Source organism: Eptesicus fuscus, chromosome 4 (assembly GCF_027574615.1).
Source record: "Eptesicus fuscus isolate TK198812 chromosome 4, DD_ASM_mEF_20220401, whole genome shotgun sequence".
Taxonomy (NCBI): Eukaryota; Metazoa; Chordata; class Mammalia; order Chiroptera; family Vespertilionidae; genus Eptesicus; species Eptesicus fuscus.
The window spans coordinates 57,005,557-57,029,232 of NC_072476.1; the positions used below are offsets into that span (position 1 = coordinate 57,005,557).

The following is a 23,676-nucleotide window of genomic DNA, read 5'->3' on the forward strand; positions in this document are numbered from 1 at the left end:
GGAACTGCCTCTCCGTTGTAGACTGGACCTCATCCCTTTTACTTCATCTTCTTATCAAAATGGACTTGTGTTATGTGATATTCCCTTAAGGTCTTGCTCAGTAGTTACCAAATTTGATGAACAGCTTTCAGGGCACGGGTGGATTCAAGGCCGTAATGAGATACCATAAAAGCATGGTTAAGCACACAAATTCAAACTTGGAGTTCAACTCGCTTCTGCCACTTAGGACTGTGTTAACCGAGGTCGAGGTATTTATCCTCTCTAAAACTCAGTTACCTCATCGGTAAAATTGGAACACAGCCCTACGTCATAAGGTTATTGTGAGGATCAGACTTATTGTCTAAGATGAAAGTCCTAGACTAGCCCCTCTCCTGTCCAAACGTTGGCTATGGTCAGAAAACAATAAAGGGCAATAGAACAGATAATATGGAAAGCATTTTAATTTGTAACTTGGGATCACAAACAAAGCCCAAGAAATATTTCTTCAATTGTCCAGAGCAAATTTCCATAAATACCATAACATCTGCAAACCTCTCACTCATAACCAGATGAATCATGAATAAATGTTACATGGTCATTGTAAGCTATGCATTTCAAATTTGTAGGTAGTTTTTGTATGTTTTGATGTGTAGTTCTTCCAAAGTACCAAAACATTTACAAGTATTTTATAAATAGACATTCATTAATGTTAGCTCTGAGTCACCTCATATATTTGAAAATTAGTATGTTTAATGAAACGATTTTGGGGTGACTGAAATTCAAATTCATGGCAAATTTGGGCTGTAAGCCTGAATTTACAATACACAATCATAGTGTATAAGCGGACAGTAAAATTATTACATTTCCTGACTTTAAGCTTTATTTGTTAATGATGGAAAGTATTCAATGCTCTCTTAAAAATGAACATACTATTATTGGAATCAATACTCCAGGCATCAGCTGTTAGCTTTTCCTCAATTGTTATTACTAGGGCTTTGTCTAATTTAAAAATATGGAGTGCATTGATGTCTTGGTGCTTTACTTGTTTTTTCTTCCTTTATGTTTCTTTCTGCCTGATGACGTGTGTGAGAGAAGATGCATATGCAGAAAGAGGTTTTCCTTTTCATAGACACTGATATTATTAATTTTACTTATGTCTTTAAGAATACATTTCTGTGCAATATGTGTATGACTGGGGCTGATCTGCTACTCATCTTTGACCTGTAAATCCTCTGAGGGAGAAGCACTGTGCTCCTACTTTCCTTGTTGAGACTATCTCTGAAACAGCTTGGCCAATTCCTCTGTGTACCTTAAAGGTGGAGGGCATGTCGTATAGCCACGTAAAACCATTGGTATGACTCTTGAGTCATGAACCCCAGACTTGGTTGCAGGATAAAAAATAAGCCCAATATATTGTATAAAAAGTAATAACTGATTCGTAAAAAATTCCATGGTTGCACTATAACTTCTATAAATATATCACATATATGACTCCAGTTTAATTTTTGATGTTCTACTTATTGAAAAATGTCATCACTTAAGTTATGGTGCGCCTCCCCGCCGCCCCCATCTCTTTTATAACTTAGCTTTCAAAGTTACAGAAATTGTGCTCACTGGCTGCCATCCTGCGTGGATTCTGATGGTTGGTGCCAGAGATAAGCTTTATCTTTCCCACAAAGTGTTTACTATCTGGTTTTCACACTGATCTCTATCATTCATAATAAATGCTTGTAATCTCTCACTGGTTATTGACCAGGATTACCATGCGGATCATGCCACGAATGTGTGGCATTCCTACAGATGGTTTCTTCAATGATAAACAATAGGAAGATTTACAGGTTTTCTATCTCATAATAAAACCAGAGTAAGATCATGATGGTATGGTAGAGACTTGAAGAGAACAGGACCTGCTCCCCTAGGACTGAGAAAATCCTAGAGGTAGATAGTCCTGCAAGTTATAAAAGAACATCTAACCAGATAGGTAGAATACAGTGTTAAGCAATAGGTTGCTAACCAGGTAAAAAGTGAAAAAAGAATAAATAACTGAATAAACATCTATTTTTCAGTTTATGTGTTTGCTTAATGAAAGTTCTTTCTACTGGTAACTGCATCTCCCAGATATTCCTTTCTGGAACCATTTCATCCACACACCCAATCGATGAAGTTGCAGGGAGCCTACCTTTATCCTGCCTCCAAGAGTGGGCTTGAGACCCAGGCTTGGACACTGTAAGTGCTACACACACATCAAGATGCTGACTGATTTAGGGATGGCGCTGGGACCCTGGTCAGCAAATGCAAGTGCCCTGGATTTTGGTATGAATTTTTTTGCCTCGTTTGCTACATTGGTGGATTATAAATCCTTGGTAATTTGTGGAAAGAGCCTGCCTTAGAATAAAATCAACACAGAAGAGACAAAGCCAAGGGCCAAAAAGAAAGGCAGTATGGCCTGGCAGCACGGCTCAGTGATTGAGCATCGACCTATGAACCTGGAGGTCACAGTTCATTTCCTGGTTAGGGTACATGCCTGGGTTGTGGGCTCAATCCTGAGTGTGGGGCAGCCAATCAATGATTCTCTCTCATCATTGATGTTTCTATCTCTCTCTCCCTCTCCCTTCCTCTCTGAAATCAATAAAAATATATTAAAAAAATAAAGAAAGGCGGTATGTAGATAAAATTCTTTAGGTCCCTGGAACTAGCTAACCGAATGTGAAATCCACCCCTTCACTTTAGCCAATAAATTATTTTCTGAAATTTAAACCAAAGTAACCAATATACTTTTTCATTTAGCAGTTTTTCAAACAAGTGGATAAGCAGAAAAATCTGGATTTAGGCAATATTTGGAAACGTGGTTGGGCAGATATGAAAATAATAAAAGTCTACTAACAGAGGTCATGGGTGCAGGGACAGGAGAGTCAAGTTTGTTAATAGAGGGAACAGAAAGAGCAAAACAGGTTCTAATCGGAAAGACTGGGGCTATGGTTCATTGAAACAAAGCATCACCCAATAATCATAACAGAGTTGTATCTGGGCCCAGGATCAGAGATTTTTCTAAGGAATATGAAACTAACTACCAGAAATGGAACTAGTATTGAAATGAATGGGGCAAGGAGAAAAACATCTGATTATTGAGCAAGGGTTCCTTTTAGACAGGACTGAATTATTCCTAGACCAAAGCTAGATATCAAGTCCACAGTTGGAGGTAAACCATCTCTGCTAGGGGGAAAGCAGGAATATGGGTCAAGGTAAGTAGTGGAGTTGATAGAGGAGAAGGAGGAAGAGATTGGAGCCTGGGGGCCATACATGCACATCCAACATTAAGTAGAGGTGGGTTTATGACCGACAATGCTTTTAGGAGCTGCAAAAAATTGTAATTTCTTTAATGTCAAGAAAGAAAGTAAGCTTTAGGTTGAAATTATTTTACATACATATTAATATTAATATAAATATTTTCATCTTTATACCCACATAGTCACAAAATAGAATTCTATACACATACATGTATATTTATGTGCATATATTTAATATTTTATTTTTTAATAGAAGAAATCCACAAAAGCAAAAGTACTGAGGCCCATGAAAGTCATAACGCTGCCCCACAGTGAGTGCTATGACAGACTCTGTGATTGGTCCTTCACAGCCACCTATTCCCTGATCTTCTCTACTAAAAAAGCTGAAAGACTAGAAAATGTACTTTTCCAGATTCTCTTGCAGTTAGGAGTAGCATGTATTGAGTTACAACTAATGGAATATATGTATGTCTATTAAAAATAAACCCTCACAAGGCACTAAGTCTGGAAAAACATTTTAAAAGAGAAAAAGATAGTTCTGGTTTTCTTTGCTTAGGAAAATAGCTGACCCACAGTAAGCATTCAATAAGTGATAGCTAATAATAATCAAAACAATAATAATTTTGTTACTGAAAAGATCACAGAACATAGACCAAAGTGATGACTGCTCACATTAATTCCCCATTTCCCATTTGTTCTTTGGATTCAAAATGTATTGGCTGCCATGGAAACCATAATGGTCACCTAGATTTTCCTTAATGATAGTGTGCATGCCCTAGAAGCCAGCAGGTGGTGCCAATTATAGCCGATGACATTGCAAGCCCCCAAAAGACTGGCTGGCTCAGAAAATGTTTCCTGGTAAGGACGAAAGCCATAATTTGCTATGGGTTTTCTGGACAATGACAAAACACTGAGGACCGAATTATGAGGCAGTATATGGATTCTGCAAGCTGTTGCCATTCAGAATTTATGTGGATATTTGTGATAATCGCTTTCCAGTATTTATTGACTTGGTAGGGTCAGAGAGGGCTTGGTCAGTGAGGCTGATAAAGAAGAGTGAGTTGATAGGGGAATATATAATCTAGGTTTATTCCATTAAATCTAAAATTCCTTAAAATGTTTATCAATGAGTGTGCAGTGCCTACATTATCCCGTCTCTTTCCAAATTGTTCTACCACTTTCCAATTCTCTTTCTTATCTACACCATCCATTTCTTCATGTTACTCCATTGCTCAAAAGTATTTTTTGATTCCTATTACTTACATAAAAAGACCCACATATCCTCATTGTAAAATTCAAATCTTTCCACAGTTAAGTGCCAATCTAATCTTACCTTTCACTTCTATCTACATTTTCCTCTCCAACCATTTGGTTCTCTTAAAAGTACCCCGAATATACCAATTTATGCCACCTGTTTGAAATCTCCTTCATGATATTTAATTCTCATTTATGTCTTATTAATTAATCTGGGCCAAATTCAAGTTCTTTTTCTGAATTATTATGTGTTTATACCTAATTTTATGGTATATAATCTATTTAACTTATTAGCATAGTGCAGTGCAGGAAAGAAGAAAAAACATGGCTTTAAAATGTTGTTTGCTTTCAATATGTATATTTAGCCAGGATATAACTATTTAAAAGAGGTTTGGTATATCTCATTTTTTTCTTGTAAAGCCCACAGTATACAGCACTGCATAGTAAATATTTGGTAGATATTGAATGAATTCTCAAGGACTGTGTTTTTTGTTGTTGTTTTGTGTGTGTGTGTGTGTGTGTGTGTGTGTTAATCTTCACCTGAAGATATTTTTTCCATTTATTTTTTTATTTTTTTTAGAGAGAGTGGAAGGGAGGGAGTGGGAGAGAAAGGAGAGAAAAAACATCAATGTGAGAAAGACACATTGATTGGTTGCCTCCTGTGAGTGTCCTGACCTGGGCAGGGAATGAACCTGCAACCCAGTACATACTTGTCCTTGACCAGGAATCCAACCCATGATCCTTAGGTGCACAAGTCAATGATCTACCACTGAGCCCCACAGGCCAGGGAAAGAACTGCGGTTTTTAAAGTGGAGTTCAGGGGACCTTAGAGATTCATAAAACATTTTCAGGTGATCTGTGAGTTCATTATAGTACTAAGATATTATTTGCCCTGTTTATATTCACACAAGTGTACCCTGGAGTTTTTCAGAGGCTATATAGCTATTGATGTTGTAACATAATGAATGCATAAAACAGATAGGAGAATCCAGCTGTCTTCTTTCTGTTTAACAGACTAGAAACATATTTCTCACTACATAGTTTTGCTTTGGAAATATAGTTATTTTTAATAAAAATATGCTATATATATGGGTGGGGGCAAAGATAGTTTTACAGTTGTGAGTATGCAAAGGAGTTTACTCTTGTATTATTATATACTAGGGGCCCGGTGCACGAAGATTTGTGCATGGGGGTGGGTGGGTACCTCAGCCTGACCTGCATCCTTTCCAATCTGGGAGCCCTCAGGGGAGCCCTCTCCAATCCGGGAGTTTCTGTCTGTCTTTGCAATCATATGAGTGAATTGTCTGAGATCCCAACCTAGTTTGGTTTGTTGCTCACAAAATAATAGAGGCTTTTTTTTTTGCTTTGCTTTATTGGTGGAGATTTCCTGGAAGTTTTAGGATATCTTCCCTTTAATTTTTCCTAGACACTCGGATTTCACTTATTACTCTCACCTTTGCATCTCCATCCCCCACTGCAACAGTAACTTGCTCCAGGCTCACTTTGCTCTAGTGTCTAGGACCGTGGTCAGCAAACTGCGGCTTGTGAGCCACATGCAGCTCTTTGTCCCCTTGAGTGTGGCTCTTCCACAAAATACCATGGCCTGGGTGAGTCTATTTTGAAGAAGTGGCGTTAGAAGAAGTTTAAGTTTAAAAAATTTGGCTCTCAAAAGAAATTTCAATCGTTGTACTGTTGATATTTGGCTCTGTTGACTAATGAGTTTGCGGACCACTGGTCTAGGAGATCCGTCTGCCACCAGAACTACGATTCCCAGCATTCCTGGTACTCCCTGCACTCTGAGTTTTCCCTTCCTGTTCTGTCTCCCATCCCACGGCCTCCTGCTCTGCCAAGTCCTCCAAACTGCCAGCTCTCCCGCTCTGCTCTCTGCCTGGCGCCTGTGTATGCAAATTATCCTGCCATCTTTGTCAGGTTAATTTGCATACTCACTCCTGATTGGCTGGTGAGCGTAGCGGAGGTACATGTTTCTCTTTTATTATATAGGATTAATTACTGTATAATTTTTCCCACGAACAGCTTTAAACCTTCTTTTGCCCCACCCAGTAGTAATATGTAATGGGCTTATTATGGTTATCTTTAAATAAAGAATAAACACATTTTTTTATTTCTCAATTTAATTTAAATGATAGTAAATATTGATAGATATAATCCACTAGAGGCCTGGTGCATGGATTCGTGCACCGGTGGGGTCCCTCAGCCTGGCCTGCGCCCTCTTGCAATCCGTGACCCCTCAGGGAATGTCAGACTGTCAGTTTCAGGGCAATCCAGTCTGACATCCCCCAAGAGATATAGCCCCAAGAGATATAGCAGTGTGTGAAGCGGCAGGCGGCCGGGGAGGAGCCCGAGCTGGGGCCAGTTGCAGCGCCACTCCCGATTATCCTGGCCCCACTGTGCCTGCCACTGCTGTGACTCAGTAGCGCTGCCGCAGAGGTGGGAGAGGCTTGCACTGCCACAGCTGCGCTTGCCAGCTGTGAGCCTGGCTTCTGGCTGAGAGGTGCTCCTGCTGTGGGAGTACACTGACCATCAGGGGGCAGCTCCTGCATTGAGCATCTGCCCCCTGGAGGTCAGTGTGTGTCATAGCTGCCGGCTGGTCGTCCGGTCACTTAGGCTTTTATAGATATTAGAGGCCCAGTGCACGACATTCGTGCAGTGGGGGTGGGGGGCTAGGGGGCTGTCCTTCAGCCCTGTCTGGACCTTCTCACAGTCCAGGACCTCTCGGGGGATATCTGCCTGCCGCTGTCAGGCGGACATCCCCCAAAGGGTCCTTAGCACTGACCCGGAGGTGGGAGAGGCTCCCGCTACTGCTGCTGTGCTCTCCATCCATGAGCCCTGCTTCTGGCTGAGCGGTGCTCCCCCTGTGGGAGAGCACTGACCATCAGGGGGCAGCTCCTGCATTGAGCATCTGCCCTCTGGTGGTCAATGCGCATCATAGCAACCAGTTGTTCTGCCTTTTGGTTGATTTGCATATTAGCCTTTTAATATATAGGACAGATACCAACAAAAATTCTTTGGAGTCCCTGATAATTTCTAAGAGTATTAAAGGTCCAAAATGTGAGAGCCTTGCTGCCCAAGCAGAGGTTACACTTTGCTGTGGAAATTCATTTCAGGAAGAATAGAAGACAGGACAAGACAGTTGAAAAGGGATGATAGAGAGACCACCAGTTCCTATTTATTGTTTAAAAAGTAGACAGGCATTGGACTGAAAACTCATCAGCTTTCTTTTGGATGATTAGATAATATGGAAGTCAAAATGTCTTACATACAGAGAAATTGAGTTTACATATTTGCAAAATGCTGACTTCCTGAACAATAACATGCCTGCCATTTGTTAAATCCCAGGCTATATGTTTTAGCTATTTCTATGGATTAGACATTTACATACACGATTTTCTAAACTCATTCATACTGATAACAGAATTCCTTTCATTTACCAGCTTCTTACATTATTTTGCCATTTCAAGTATGAAAATACAGTACTGTCTGTTTCCAAATACTGACACTGATACTAATATTTATTGAATGTATGGTATGAACCAAGTATTCTTCTAATTCTCTATACATATTAACTCTTCCAACCCCCTGGAAAATTTGTATTGTAAACACTCTTATTATTCCCATTTTACAGACAAGGAATGCAAAGAATGTACAGATTAGATAATGAACTAAAGTTGCTCAGCTAGTAAAATATGGAGTCAATATTCACACACGGCAATCTGGCTCTGGAGAAATCTAGCATAGAATGCTATCTTGGAGATTTCACAAATATTTAGCTTTTCCCTTAAAAAAAAGTAGGACAAGATATTCCTTAATTGATGAAATTAACTAATTTTGATTATAAGCCCCTATACTAATAACAATGGAAGTCATTTTAATTGTAATGATATCAAATACTGTAGGACTTGAATTAAGCTATCATTGCTAAGAGGCATATATTTTTTGCTTTTTGCTGATTTTGATTCAGTCTCAACTAGGTATTCTCAAATTTTACAGACTTGTTACAAGCTGTCTAAAATAACCATAAATTCTAAAACCTGGCCTCTAGAGTTGTCCTAATTATTTCTAACTTCCCAAATTATGTGTCAGGCTGTTAAATGTGAGAAGCTGTGACTCAGTAACTGCAGGAAGATGAGATAATTGGTAAATAAAGTTGGTGCAGAGGGAAGTGAGAAGGCTGAGAAATGCTTGGGTCAAAGATGATTGCATTACAGATGAGCAAATCTGGTTGTAAAATTGCAACCAGAATTCAGGGTCCAGAAAGGTTAAATGTGAATATCCATTCTTTTCACAGCTGCTATAAAGACAAATCCAGGCTCTGGTACTGCCTAGATTTTGTTCTGGGGCATGTCAGGAAAGTCTTTCCACCATCCTAGAAATAGGTAGTGGGTAGAATCCTGAAGCCTGTAGGGTGTGACTTGTTTTTCTAACCAAATGCTTATATGTATGGGTAATCAACCCCACACATTCAATTAACTAATTTGAAAGATTATACATCAGAATTTTATTAATCAATCCTATTCAACTTTTCACAAAGTTCATTCAATGAAGACATTGCTTTTAAATTGTGAATTATTTTAAGGCCTCAGACAGTTAGTGACTAATGCCATGAGGCCACCAGATGTGCTGTACCAGCTTCAGTAGTGTCATTCCCCTTGGCCCACCTCCCCATTCCCATTTACATGGAGGCCACAGACTACTACTAGGATTTTAAAGATTTGTTATAACTCCTAATTTACTTTTTTTTTTTTTGCCTTTTGGAATTTTAAGAAAAAAAGGCTTCAAAAATGTCAAGGGGTTGTGCCTTGCTTGATGAAGACGACAGTTGAGGAAATGGGAATATTATGGCCTCTTACTCATAAAGAGTGAGGACTGTGATTAGAAAAGACCAGTGGAAGAATGAGATGGGTACTACTATTAAGCAGACCACATGGGTGTGCTCTGCATGAAATAAGAAAGGTGAAAGTAAGGAAGATGATGGGGACCTTGATTATGTGCAGGAGGGCATTCATTGCAATACATTATTTAAAAAAACAACACAATTCCAGTTGATCAAATGCAGGTTGGGGAAGAGAAATGCCAACAAGAATCCTCTGCGAAACTATAGCATTTCCATTTGATTGCACACTTAATATCTTTTCATTCACTCTACGTTTGTGTCACTCAGCATTTAGTTTGGAGATAACAAAAACAATTTCCTGATAGCTATTTTAAATTCAGTAATCCTATTTTCCTTGCTGAAATTATTTATTTCCAGCTTATTTTTGGTGGATTAAGAGTCATGTGTTTGATGACACATCTTTAGAGTTGCGTGGAGAAAAGTTATATATTTTTCCCAACACTATTATGTCATTTCGTCTTTTTTTACATATCTAACTAAATTTCCCCCCCCAAAAAATCCATGCAGATCTCTTTCTTTCATCTTCAGCAATTTGCAGAAGGCCATGGCCTCCTGTAACTCTTTGTCTCAGGTCTAACTCACTCACTTGCTGATGAACAGCCAAGTGGTCCTGTTCACACTCTGGCTGTCCATCTATCACCCCATGCTCTTCTATTCTGGAAGATAAGCAGGTTATATTTATAACATGGCTACCCCCAATTTCTACTATTTGCCTGCAGTTAGTTTGGTCTCTTGATCCCAAACTCTTTTTTAAAAATTCATTTTGACCTTCCTGGAAAGGATCAGGAGTGGCTGTAAAATATTATATGGGCCACCTGTACATCCTATCGCTTGGGGAAGAAAGGGTCCCTACCACATTGATACTACACTGAAAGAGACATGTGAGATGAGGGAGATAGTCTCATTAAGCCTATGGCTCTCAGCAATTCAAGATATCCGGTGAACTACTGTATTATCTTTCAGACTCAATATTTAGAGCCAGCCCAAGTTGTGTTTCAGAGTCACAGGTGATAGTTGTTCATTGGACGATGCAGGCAAATCCCCCTGGTCCTGACACCCCCAAAACAGTCCCCTGCTACTTTAAATTTCTAAATCAAGTTGTAAAATGATTTGTTAATATACCATTTTAAAATATTGAATCTTAAAATGTTATTTCAAAAGAAACAAATAATATTTTCCCTGTATTTTTATAAGAATCAGTTCTACTTGTGGAAAATATATCCTTAGAAAATTAGAATTCAAAGTACTAAACAAGTTGTTAGAGGGATTCAAAACAGAAAGGAACGACGTTAGGTGGGATATTCAGAATGTAAGGTCTTGACCAGGTGGGCTCCACTTCATATTGAGCCCTGGGCGTCCTTTGGGCCATGCTGTAATGAACATGGTGGAGAAGTGGGAACAGAGTTAAGATAAGTGTGTCTTATTAATGAATAATATATGTTACCGGTTAACATGGCATAGTTAAGCCTTATTTCAGCAAACACATTTTGAGAAAATACTTTTTACTTACACAGTGCCTATAATTTGGTAATATAAAAATATTAGTATCTTAGAATGTTGGGGCCACAAGGAACTACAATAATCCAAATTCCACAGTTTCAAAGATTAAAATTCCACATTTTTAAGATTAAAAAAGTGAACATTCCGCTTATGTAAGCAGCCCCAATTTCCTTAGTCAGTTCAGGGCAGAATGAGCTCTTGAAGAAAGTTTTTCAACACCCGGTCCAATGTTCTTTTGTGTTTAAATTAATATGTTTTTCAGTTCTTCCTCTAACAGAATAGTACTCTACAAAGTACTCCCAACCTATTATCATGTTTACTGTCATGAATAGTAGGAGGATTAGGGGAGCATGGGAGCTATGAGCTTTAATATGAAGAAAAATGCAAGAAATGAAAGGGACCGATACCAAGAGTTACTCCGATGCTTGGTGTATAGTTTTTAGACAAAAAAATCTATTTATATTTAGTGCCACAGGTTTATCAAATACTTTCTCATTCCATGTGGAAGTGTGGAATTATCTAAGATAGCTATCCAAGTGAAAAAAGAGTGTTTGTGATCCTTAGTTACTCCACTGAGTAAAATTAAGTTTGATAGGCAAGCTTATAAGTGTAGCATCTACATGTGTAATTGCCTGAAATATTAATGTAAACAACCATCCATGTCCATAGATTTTATTCTTGGTGATAGGTTGGTAAAATACCGTTAGGCCCATTGAGTATTAAGGGAAAAAAACACACCACACAACAAAATATTAGCGCAATCTGTACAATTTGTGTTTTCATATCTATATAAATAAAGTCTATATATATAAAAGCCTAAGTGACCATTTGACTGTTCCACTGGTAGCTAAGATGTACACCACCAGGGGGCAGATGCTCAATGCACAGTCATGGAAACATGGAACAAACTGATGAATCTCAGAGGGAAGGAGGGGAGGAGTGGGAAGAGATTAACCAAAGATCTTTTTAAAAAATATATATATTTTATTGATTTTTTTACAGAGAGGAAGGGAAAGGGATAGAGAGTTAGAAACATCGATGAGAGAGAAACATCGATCAGCTGCCTCCTGCACACTCCCCACTGGGGATGTGCCTGCAACCAAGGTACATGCCTTTGACCAGGACTCAAACCTGGGACCCTTCAGTGCGCAGGCCGACGCTCTACCCACTGAGCCAAACTGGTTAGGGCAGTGATGGGCAACCTTTTGAGCTTGGTGTGTCAAACTTCGCCAAAAAACTGAGCATAACTCGGGTAGTGTGTCACTCTGAGGAAAAAACTAACTCCAAGACTCTAGTCGCAAATGTTTCATCCTCAGGAGCAGCAAATGTTTCATCCTCGGCATGCGGCCGCATGTCATTAGAAATGGCTACGCATGTCAGTGCTGACACGCGTGTCATAGGTTCGCTATCACTGGGTTAGGGCCAAAGATCTTATTGCATACTAGAGGCCTGATGCACGGATCCGTGCACCGGTGGGGTCCCTCGGCCTGGCCTGTGCCCTCTTGCAATCCTGGACCCCTCATGGAATGTCAGAGAGGCGGTTTTGACCCGATCCCCGCAGGCCAGGCTGAGGGATCCCACCGGCGCACAAATCCGTGCATCGGGCCTCTAGTATATTATTGCTGTCATTTAAAAGTTTATATAAGAATACTGGCTGATCTCTTCCAAGTTTTAGTCTAGCTGTGGTAGAGTATAAATGAGAAACTGGTAACCAATATGATAGGTTTAATCAATATATAAAATATAGCTACTCTATTGCCCTGGATACCTCTGTATTCTAGCAAGGAAAGGATATAAGCAATATAAACTGTAATCTTCAGATTAGAAATTGCTTTCTAATAGAGAAATCCTTTTAGACCCTGAAGTGACAGTTTGTACAAAATTATATTTGTTGAAATTCAGTCTGTCTAAGGCTGGCACTAAACAAGAGAAACAATGCCTCTAACAGGAAATAAAGATGCACTATTCTGGCTAACATCTAATATTTTCTTTAGATAAAATATAAAAATTCTTTATTGCATAAATGACAGCCCTGAGGAGTATTGGGTCTGAGAAGAAAACACAATGGAGTTTATCCTATTGAAATATCTGAGTTGGTTGAATGAGTATTGGAAGGAATTGTGAGAAAACGTGTAATATGATCATATATTGCAATGGCTAACTTATATGTCCACATGTCCTCTTTTCCTTCTTTCTCTCTCTCCTTTTCTTTTACTCAATTTCTTTAAGCTGCATTCTCTGTTGCAGACCTTGTTTCTTTCCTGTGGTCCTGGGTTTGTGAGGCAGTACTGAGACTGTGATATTATATACCCACCACACTCCCATTTTTTTTTTTTTAAAGCTGTTTTTTGTTCTCAAGTGTGAGGGGGAAAAATAAATGCAGAATTGTGAGGCACACCTGAGAAGATGATTCTATTAGAATGTGAGAATTTCAAACAGGCATTTTATTTTACTTTAAAATTATTTTTATAGAGGTATGCTTTACATAAAATAAAAATCGCCACCCCTCTTCAGTATGTAGTTGTGTAACCATCACCATAATCCACTTATAGAGCATTTTCACCACTTTCATAAGTCACTTCATATCCATTTGCAGTCAATTCCCCCCACTATCCATAGCCTCTGGCAACACTGATCTGTGTTTTCTGTCCCTATGGCTATATCTTTTATAGAAGGTCACAGACAGGTCATAGATTTCATCAAAATCTAAAAGTTATACTCTAAAAAGCACCATAAACTAAATAAAATGATAAGCCATAACCATTTTCCCCATAGACTGGGGAAATATTGCAAAACATAGTTGATAAAAGTCTCATACACAAAATATATAAGAACTCATAACTCTTTAATAAAAACAACTAAATTAAAAGTCTGAAAAATATTTGAATAGACACTTTAGAAAATGAGTGATATTTTTTAGCCAATAATCATAGAAAGATGGTTGGCATCATTAGTCATCAGGAAAATTAAAATTTTGTGGAATAAAATACCACTACATACTCACTAGAATGGCTAAAATAAAGAATAATAAAAAGTACTGGTGAGGATATGAAGCAACTTGAACTCTCACACATTGCTGGTTGGAGTACAAACAGCAATATAAGCCTGTTTGGTGTGTGTGTCTATTAACCTCAATCAAAAATCAAGTATGTGACTGTGTCCACATATAGAGGAAAAACATTTGTAAAAACATGTTTAAAGTCAGTCATTGGCTTTTTTTTCTCTTCAAGTCAGGTATTATTGAGTCTTCTGAGAGGGCAGGGAGAATGAAATAAGATGCCACGGCCCTGGAAAACCCCATTGCCTTTCCTCTTGTGAAATAACAGGGAAACTCATGTCACTCTTGTGCTATAAAACACTGTCTACTTTCTAATACATCTTTTGAGACTTTTAAGACCTCAAGTAAAATTAAACTCAACTTCCAGCAAAATGAAAATCTTTTGGGGAGCAGTGATTCATGATGTTCTCTTTTTGAGAGTCATGGAACAGATGTTCTCAATACCACACACGATGGTTGTCAACTTCAAAATGGAGTGGGGAGCTGAGGCCCCTTTCCAGATAATGCTGATCACGAAGCAATCCAGGCCTCAATTATCATGATGTCTCACGGGGCCTCCAACCTTCAAATGCTCCTCCTTACCAACAAAATATTCACTTTTATGGAACTTCCACAGAGAAAAGATTGGGATATAAACAGATGTGTGGGCACAGTCATGGTTCAGATACTTTCATACACTTGAAACAGCGTTAATTAAAAACTTTGCTAATAGCGCTTCTCATTTAAGCTAGGCAGCTGCATTAGAACTTCATTAGGAGGAGGAAAAAAAATAAGGCAAAAAGGACAAATGGTGGAAAATCCATAGAATCTCTAGTTGGAAAGTTGAAAATAAAAGCAGAGTCCAGTAGATCCTATTTCCTGGAATATTCCTGGTGTACACCATTTGTCCCAGTGCCATTATTAACTGTCCCACCTCCCACTCCCTTAACTTTCAAATGTTTTCTGATTTGAATTAAATAGTCATCCTATTTATAAGTCATTGCATATAACCAATGCATATGGTTTTCTCAATGTGATGGTCTGAAGTGCAGCAGAGCAAAGCAAAGCAAATAGAGACCTAATGTATGTGACCACATATAACAACGTATCACTAACCAAAAGACTGGATTCATCATCTAGCATTTTTATAGTTTTTTTTTTCCAAAGGTATAACTTTTGAGATTTATGAGTTTCAATAAAAAGTACCCTTCTTCCCTAGTAGGTTAACACATTGAGAAATAAAGCAAGGAATAAGGCAGATGAAAAATCCAAATATCACCTATATTGCTGATAAAGGTAAGGTGTAAGATGTATCTTTGTGTGAAAAACAAATGAATTTCCTAATACTGGACCCCAGGACATGACAGCTTTCACTAGTCATTTGATGTGCCTGAGCCTGAGGGCACCACAGAGAATTCCTTCTGCCCATGGGAAAGCGTGTGAGCTGGGGGATGAGTCTTTTGTTCAAGTTAGTCCTCTGTACTTAAAGGGTCTGGTGCAGCTAAGAGTGCAAGCAGACGCACTGACAGAAGACAGCAGCCCCCTCTCTGCAGGCTACTGAGCCCCAGGAGAGGGGAGGAGCGGAGCTGAGCACCTGGTTTATCCTTCTCAGCCATACCAGTCAGTGTTTCTCAAAGGAAGGCAGAGGGTCCAGGCTTGTCACACCAGTGGAGCTCCACTGAAGGAAGCGTCCGCACTAGGCAGAAGAGTTCCTCAAATGAAATACCATTTATTGAGAAGAGAGAGACTATAAAAAGTCTCTAGTGGTTTGAATCTCATGATATGGGAAAGCAACATTTTAGATAAAAATGTAAGTTTGCAGAAAAAAGTAGATGAATTTCCTAGCATTGTTGTAGGGTTGAGCAGAGAAGCTGACCCCTGAATTGCAGATTCCGTTTCCCTAAGTACCTAGTAATCCTCCAGAACTTATTCGCACTGAAAATATAGCCCCTTCTTGGGCCCACTTTCTCCATTTTGATCACAATAATGCCATCAACGAGCGGACAGTGTCGTTCGAGCTGGTTACTGTGGTTAGAGTTTTGTGCATGAGCTGTTTTTCTGTATGCTGGTGATGAAGAGAGCCGGGCCTAAAGACATTTTATGTTGCAGAGAGATTGTTCGCATTGCTTGTGATCTCACATCACACTGCCGGAACCAATTGCATTATCTGACACAAATCATCATGCCCGCAGGGTGTTCGTTCTCAGTCCAAATTACAGACTTCTTATCTATTTGTGGGGAAAGTGAAAACAGGGGTGTGCTGATGAGTTTCGAAGCAGAACACCCTGATTCATTTCCCGGGAAGGGAAAGGTAAGAAGATGACATGTTTCTCCTCAGTGGGCTGAAGCCTGACAGTCAGGAGTATGTTCTATTTTACATTTAGATTGAATGCTCTTTTCCCAGCAGCTGCCAGGTGATTGCCACAGAGGGCATTCTGATCAGTGTGGTGAGAGGGGTGATTGCATTTCCTGCTCACCCACTCCCCTTTGGCTTCTGAGCTGTGCAGAGGACTGGAAGGCCAGTGTTGATAGCTTCCCCGACTCAGCCCTTTTGGGTGCTGCTTTGCATTGGATGGAACTGGGGCTCTAGGAGTGAGATGCCAGTCACTGGGAATTTCGAGATCGGCCATCTTCTCAAAGGCAAGGCCACATACGGGGGCGTTTACCAAGGCAGCTCTCTAAGTAGCAAAATCGGTGCTGTGGATTTGAATTATTTTCCATTTTAGCTCAAAATTCAAATTCCTCTGCAGTTTTGTTTTCAGTTCTTACTCTAACCCCTACCAAATATGGAGCTTCTAAAATTACACCCTTTTGGTGTCAGATGGGTCATTTCTTCCCCCAAATTATTTTATTTGTGTTGATTGCTCATTTTTATTTATTTGTTCTTTTGTTTATTGATAAAGATACTGATAAAACAAAGTATTGGAATTTCCCGCTGGGGCCCCAGACTGTCTAGATAGTTACCTAGCAACCAGGATGTAACACTTTCTGAATTATTCGGAGTAGCTTCGCTTCTGTACTAGATAAAATTATGCAGTTTGTTTCAGCAAACGTGATGGGGGGAAAAGTCAATAGGAAGAACAGAGCAACATTCCATTGTTCTTTCCCTGTGACTCCAGGAACATCTGGTCTCATTAATCTCAAGTGCCTAGCTAAATGTGATGGACATATCCTGAGTTCCATTCATCTTGAGCATGGTCCATTGAAAACTGCTGTTGCATAGTAATGTGGGCAGATGCTTTGAAGCATGTAGTTTTCAAAATGTTGAAAAGAAACAGCATTGTCCAGCAGGGTGAGAATGGGGCTTCGCATGTTCTACCTTATGGTCACTGGTGTGAGTACGGCCCAGGTTAGAAACAGCTGAAGCCCCAGCCCCACAAATTGGGTGGTCTTAGCTTAATTTTTTACAGATTGCCAATGTGCAATAAATGTTGACAACCACAGAATGAATTATGTTCGAGCTTCCATAGTGTGGTTTCTGAGAGTCCGTGGCCTAGAACTGCCATATGGTGCAGCCACATGAGGAAATTCTCTATTAGGAACTTTAGTAATTAAATTAGTTTAACATTCAAAATGGGGTTCAGCTTATAAAAAAAATTCCGGAATGAAGCTAGGATCCTGTGGTAGGCCGACTTTGAGAGAATTATTGACTTTACTTGGGATTTTATGGTGAAGAAAAGATAGACTGTAAAATCAGACAGATATGGGTTGCACTCTGGGCAAGCAATTTAACCAACTCTAACCTTAGGGAAAGTGATTTAACCTCAATAAACCTCAATGTCATCATATATAAAATTGGGATAAAATTGTTCACCCTCAGGGATTGTGAAGATTAAGTCAGAGAACACGTGACATAGCTAAAATACAGCAGGCATATACTACACTAGAGGCCCAGTGCACAAAATTCGTGCACTGGAGGGGGGTGTCCCTCGGCCCAGCCTGCACCCTCTCCAATCTGGGACCCCTTGGGGGATGTCCGACTGCCCACAGGGTTCGGGCCTAAACTGGCAGTCTGACATCCCTCTCACAATCCAGGGCTCCTAATCACTCACCTGCCTGTGTGCCTGATTGCCCCTAACCACTCTGCCTGCCAGCCTGATAGCCCCCTAACCGCTCCCCTGCCGGCCTGATTGATACCTAACCACTCCCCTGCCAGCATGATTGACACCTAACTGCTCCCCTGCCAGCCTGATCACCCCCAACTGCCCTCCCCTGCAGGCCTGGTCACCCCTAACTGCCCTCCCCTGTAGGTCTGGTCCCCCACAACTGCCCTCCCCTGTAGGCCTGGTCCCTCCCAACTTCCTTCCCCTGCCAGCCATCTTGTGACAATGTGGGGGCAGCCATCTTGTGATGACATGGGGGCTGCCATCTTGTGGCAGCCATCTTGTGATGACATGGGGAGGCCATCTTGTGACAAGGTGGGGGTGTCCATCTTGTGACATGAGGGTATGAGGGTCAATTTGCATATTACCTCTTTATTATATAGGACTAGAGGCCCGGTGCACAAAATTCATGCACGGAGGGGGTGGTTCCTCAGCCCGGCCTGCACCTTCTTGCAATCCAGGACTGCTGGCTCCTAACTGCTCACCTGCCTGCCTGCCTAATTGCCCCTAACCCCTCTGCCTGCCAACCTGATCGCCCCTCCCTTGCCCCCCTGACGACCTGATCGCCCTGATCGCCCTGATTGCCCCTACCTTGCCCCCTGCTGGCCTTATTGCCCCTAACTGCCTCTGCCTCAGTCCCCAGTCTGGCCTTCCTCTGCGAGAGATGACTAGGCGGATCAGGGGAAGGTACCGCCCCCATTACCCCGATGATGCTGCCACTGCCGGCCTGAGCCTCAGTCCTTCGAAGCCACTGTGGCTTTGTCTGGAAGGACGTCCAGAAGACATCCACTCTAATTAGCATATTACCCTTTTATTAGTATAGATTTGGGGACCATTACAACCACACAGAACTTAAAGAAAACACATGGACCTGGCCGCTTTGGCTTAATGGAGAGAGCATCGGCCTGTGGACTGAAGGGTCCCAGGTTTGATTCTGGTCAGGGGCACATGCCTAGGTTGTGGGCTTGATCCCCAGTAGGGGGCCTGTGGGAGGCAGCTGATCAGTGATTCTTATCATTGATGTTTCTCTCTCTCTCTCCCTCTCCCTTTCTCTCTGAAATCAATTAAAAAAAAAAAAAAAGAAAACACATGATCTTCACTTTGGGTTTTGTGATTTTACAATATCCTTTGTGCAGTATTTTAACTTCCCTCAACTTTCCTTTACCCACCCTTAAAATGCAATCTATTTTGGGGAAGATGATCAGGAAAGTGATTCTAGTGGGTAGAAGTTTTTTTGGAGGGGATGGGGTCATGAAAATATTTAAAAATTGAGCATGGTGATGGTTGTACCACTCTGAATTTACTTTAAAAAACCAGTTCATTGTACACTTTAGGGGACATATACAGTATATGAATTATATCTCAACAAAGCTGTACTTTTATTTCTTTTTAAATAAAGACCAGTCTTATAATCAATTGCAGATGTTTTCAGAGGCCCCCCAGGATTTGCTTACCACGTCCCAAACCACAGCTGCGACTCCCAGTTGCCTCCAGTCCTGGTGGATCTGGATGGTGTGGTTTGCAAAGGAGACGGTGGCAAGAGGCTTGTGGAATTTCTGCAACCCCATCCCCTGGTCTCCTCATAGGGCACCAGGGCCATTTCCACTGTGCCAGCTCTCTGCTTCCTTTAACCTTTTGGGCAAAAGAATCCTGCATGCTCTGGCCAGAAAGTGCATTCTCTCTTAGGTGGCCCGAATGCCTTTTTTAAGGTTGTTTTATGGATTCAAAAGAATAAACAGAGATGTGGAAAGCTTTTGTCGAATTCCTTTTACATGGTTCTTCCAGTCTCATGGGAAGTGAGATGTGGCTCTGAATTCATCCCAAAGTGTGTCTTTGGGCAAAAGCACCCAGAACGGCACAACTCCTGCAGGATGCCCTACACACTTCACTGTCAGGACTCAGGGGGGCTTGAGGATGAGCAAGGTGGCGGTGCCAGCACAGGCCCCAGGAGAAGGTATCGCTTTCTACACTCCCCAGGCGTGTGTGGACTGCAGCTGCACCTGCTGAGGTGAGCAGGGTGTTTCTGCTGTTTTGTTTTGGTCTGGCCTCTACCCCGTCAGCCACGGACTGGTGCCTGCACTGTGAATGGTTCGATGGTCCTACTTTTTGGTGGACAGTGGATGTACTCCAACCTCCCAGAAACTGGCAGTTAGACACTGGCGGCTTCTGAGTTGCTCATGGGGAGAGTGCGACCCTAGGTCCAGATCAGACTCTGGCGTCCTTAGCTAGGAGGCCTCCTCAGGCTAGGGCCGCCGACGGTTTGAAGGCCAGCCATGCCCCCGCAGCTCCCTAGCCTGGCGTTCGGTCGAGGCTTCAGTCGTTTTGGACGTTATGGACCCTGGGTTTTTATATGTTAGGATTATATTCTCTTCAACAAAAAGGAGTGGGTAAGATTTTACTACATATTCTGAGTTGAATCTTTTAAAAGGCCATGGATCAAATTGCTTCATTCTTTTGGTTATCCTTCGGGGAGTGGAACGGAGGAATTAGAGCAATGTCAGGAATTACTCAAGTAGTGAAGTCAGGTGGCGTTGGGAGGAGCATTCAGGCATCCATGAAGTTAACAGTTTAGGTTAGGTCTTGAAATAGCAGGAATGTGGTTCAGCAGGCAATGCTAGCACAGTGCTTCCGGCTCTGGGCACATTTGCACCTGACTGATTTTTGCTACTCCACAGATTGTTTCTTAGTTTATGAGAGGCTGTTTCATTACTCACCAACCCTCCGTCATGCTAAGGAGTTACTTTTCTCTAATTATGGCAGCATATTTTTGAGAACGTGAGACTTTTGAAAAGAAGGACCATCTACAGTGTTCTTAGAGTGTTCATGAGGTATATACCTTATTCTAATTGTGGAGGCAATTACAGGGTTTTAATTTGCAGGGCCCAACTCAATTTTTATCTTTTGCATGACGTTTCTTTTGACATCTGCCCTCTGTGACATCTCCTCCCTATTTTCGCGCAGCATTTAGCATCACAAGTCACAGTTTAACTCTCAATTATATACTGCCTCGAATAAGTGTCTTTTATTTTGCAGATGTGATCTTCTGTTCTCCCGTCTGGACTTTTAATGCTTTGCTGTTGTGCTACACTGCTTGACAAAGCTCCTAATGTAGCGTTGTTGCATAAAATGTGATCACAAAGTGCACATTCATCGATTGGCTAATGTTTTAATGCAATTTATCCTGGGATCCCAAAAGATTATGTGGAGATAGTGATCCGATTCTCCTCTCCCTCCTGGGCAAAAGGAAACACACACTTCCCAGTCCCTCTTGCAGAGCCGTGGGACTGAGTCTGGCCTATATGCTGTGAGCAGGACTGACATGTCACTTTCAGGCAGGGACCGTGAAAAGCCCCTGTGTTACTGTGGAGGGCACAGGTGGAAACGGTGGAGACACCGGAAGTCACTGCCCTGAGCCCAGGTGCCCAGGAGAGTTACCTGATGTTCACTGGGTGTGTCTTGTGAGCAAGAAACCAACGGGTGCTGTGTTAAGTCACTGGCATTCTGAGCTTAGTTTCTTTCAGTGTCACAACTCAGCCTCTGTTGACAGGTTGTATGGAGGTTGTGGTGCATCACCTAGGCCTCCACCTCTGGGAAGCTCACTCACTTCTAAAGTGACTGGCTGCTGGCTGTTCACAGCCGAATACCAGCTAAAGGGAGTTTCCTGGCCCAAGGCCGACTACTGCTATGGATCATGCTACATCCCACGACTGGTAGATGGGGCAGCATGAAGTCCCAACCCTGTTGCCTCAACTGGGGACAGCTTTGAAGAAGGAGCATGAAAACTCCCTGTAGAAACAGCCTTTAAATTCAACTTCTTCCTACACCAACTCTCCTTTCTCTCCCTCCCTGCCCGAGGGCACTCCTCATCTAACCTTGGCAAGTGTATCTGCCTCAGGGTCTGTTTCCCAGGGAACCAGAACTAAGCTACTGAAACCGAATTGTTTCCAATTCCAGTAAAAAGTAAGAACTTACCCAGTGAAGGCAAAGGGGTGCAGTTTGAGTCCTGGGTGAGTCCTTTAACCACTTAACTTAAAATACATACAAAATTCAGGAGGCCTTGTTTCTACCAGTAGTTACTCTGCAAAGAACCTGCAGTGACTCTGTTTCTTCATTTGTCAAATAGGGATCATAACGTATGTTCTTTTAAAAAAATATTTTTTATTGATTTCAGAGAGGAAAGGAGAGGGAGATAGAAACATTAATGATAGAATCATCGATCAGCTGCCTCTTGCATGCCCTACCCTGGAGCTCGCATCCCGGGCATGGGCCCTGATCGGGAAACAAACCTGTTCATAGGTGGATGCTCAACCACTGAGCCATGCCGGCCAGCCATAATATATGTTCTAACGAGAGCAAAGAGCTACTGTGCAGGTCAAACTGAAAGTGTATAAAATACTATAATGCTTTCTATATAAACTATAATCTCTGGATTTAATCTCATGTTGCCTGCACCCAGACTGCCTTCAGGCCCCAGGTAGTTGGTGGAGAAAGTTATGAATGAAGGATGCAATAGAAATTAATCTCACTGAGAGCAGCACGACCCCTTCACCAGTGACAACACATGGAGGCGTTTATTTCAGAGACAAGTTTCAGGCTAGAGAATCTTTTGAAGTCGTTCATACCCAGCTGATTTGTAAGCCAAATGGAATTAAACCCCTGTATTTGATATTTTGTTTTGTCACAGCCCGGCTGCATCTGCTGGAGGAGGTGGAGAGAGGTCACCGTGATCCCAAGTGTATCACCAATAACCAGTAGTGTATCAGCCAGGCGAGAGCCGTGAACGGAAGAAGGCAGATCTCCTGGGACGGGGAAGAGCCCTGCACCTCAGTGTTTCCAGCATTGTGTTCCAGTGAAGCATGACATCATGGAACATTTGGAACATTCCCTCCCCCCAATCAGAACAGGCTGTGCTGAGGGGATCTAGGAGAAATGTGTTACTCTCCTTTTGTCAATTAAAGACTCATATGTTTGTCGGCAACAAAAAGGAATCATGAAATTGCTTCATAACGACTATGATTATTCCAGGGATTATCTCAGCAGATTCACTGCGATAAATCTTCACCAGAGACAGGAAATAGGAAGCAGCACCAGGCGCTGCTGCAGAGCTTAATTTAGGCAGTGGGATAAAAGGAGCGCAAGTTGCTCTCCCAACGTACCTTTTCACCCAACGCTTCTCAATACTTTGCAGCTACCGAATTACAGTCTAAGCCACTCTGCAAGTGATTTTACTTTACTTTATATGTACAATTTAAAAGGTTTGTCATAAGTCATACAATCAGAAAAGTGACTGTTTTAGTTATGAGATCTCCTCAGAGTTAACCTTCAGTGTAGGCCAAGAATTGCATAGTGGGATGGGTTTTTTTTTTTTCTTTCCATAATATGATCTAGAGCACATGCAAAGATTCAGTAAAGTGTATTTTGTTAATAGTTGCTAGGCAGTTATGGAATACTGAGAAATGGACAGTAGAAAAAGTCCAACCGATGGGGAAATAACTGGAAATAATATCGCTAATTTTAACCAAATGTGTTAGTATGCGTAAGTGGCAATGTTTAAAATTACAGTTAGTGATTAAAAGTAACTAGTCATATTGCTTCTTTTCAAAT

General features: G+C 41.3%; 1 long non-coding RNA gene across 1 annotated transcript in view; it reads left to right on the plus strand.

Annotated features, from left to right (window-relative positions):
• Positions 1-23,042, plus strand: part of LOC114232614 (uncharacterized) — a 57,928-nt gene extending 34,886 nt beyond the window's left edge. The window contains exon 5 of the long non-coding RNA XR_003618700.2: positions 22,757-23,042. This is a non-coding gene — a long non-coding RNA (uncharacterized LOC114232614). The remainder of the gene's footprint in view (positions 1-22,756) is intronic.
• The last annotated feature ends 634 nt before the right edge of the window (positions 23,043-23,676 follow it).